Source organism: Gekko japonicus, unplaced genomic scaffold (assembly GCF_001447785.1).
Source record: "Gekko japonicus isolate JY-2015 unplaced genomic scaffold, Gekko_japonicus_V1.1 scaffold356, whole genome shotgun sequence".
Lineage (NCBI taxonomy): Eukaryota > Metazoa > Chordata > Lepidosauria > Squamata > Gekkonidae > Gekko > Gekko japonicus.
Window position 1 is genome coordinate 382656 of NW_015175979.1, and position 885 is coordinate 383540.

Here is an 885-nt window from a genome sequence, read left to right on the forward strand (position 1 = left end):
CTGGCCTCCCCTCCGCTCCCGGGGGAGCCGCGCCGAGGAGGGAGGGCCCCGGCAAGGGCGCCGCCACCGCGGCTGTCGCTGTCGCTGTCGTCGGGGCCGGCCCCGCCCCCCACCGCGCGGCCCCGCCTCCTGGCCTCCCCTCCGCTCCCGGGGGAGCCGCGCCGAGGAGGGAGGGCCCCGGCAAGGGCGCCGCCACCGCGGCTGTCGCTGTCGCTGTCGTCGGGGCCGCGTGTCCCGCCCGTGCGCCGCCCCTCGCCTGCAAAGCGAGTCGGAGGCTGCTGCTGCTGCTGCTGCGGAGGGGGAGGCGTCGCCACCCCCCTTCCTTGGGGGGAAATCGCAGAAATCTGCCCGCGCAGCCTCTTGACTCCCCCCGCCCGGGATCTGGGGGAAGCGCCGCACGCTTCTTACCGCCGCTTCTGAGGTGCCTGGTGGTGCCTTTACTGTCTCTACTTTTTTCTTGTAGCCCGCCTTGCACGCTGAGGAGGCTCCAGGCAGAGGACAAAACACAGGGAACCATTCGAGCAGGCAGCCAGAGACGTCCAATGAACGCTCCGCCCCGGAACTACAGTTTGCACCCTTAAAAAAGGAGGCAAATTATGGCAGCGGCGCAGTCCTAAACAGAGAGGCACAGCGGCCTTCTCAGCCCATTGACTTAGGCTAAGTCACTTAGCAGAGGGTAATTCTGTTTAGGGTTGCGGGGTCAGGCATGAGATGCTGGAAGGCCCTGTGAGAAAAGCCAGGTGTTGCATGCAGTGAACAGGACTATGCAGGGGTCTTTTCATAGAAAAAGAGCTAGGGGGACTCATTAGCATAACTCATTAGCATATGCCACACCCCCTGACATCACCGGAAGTGTGTCATAAGGCCACCCCCCCTGACATCACC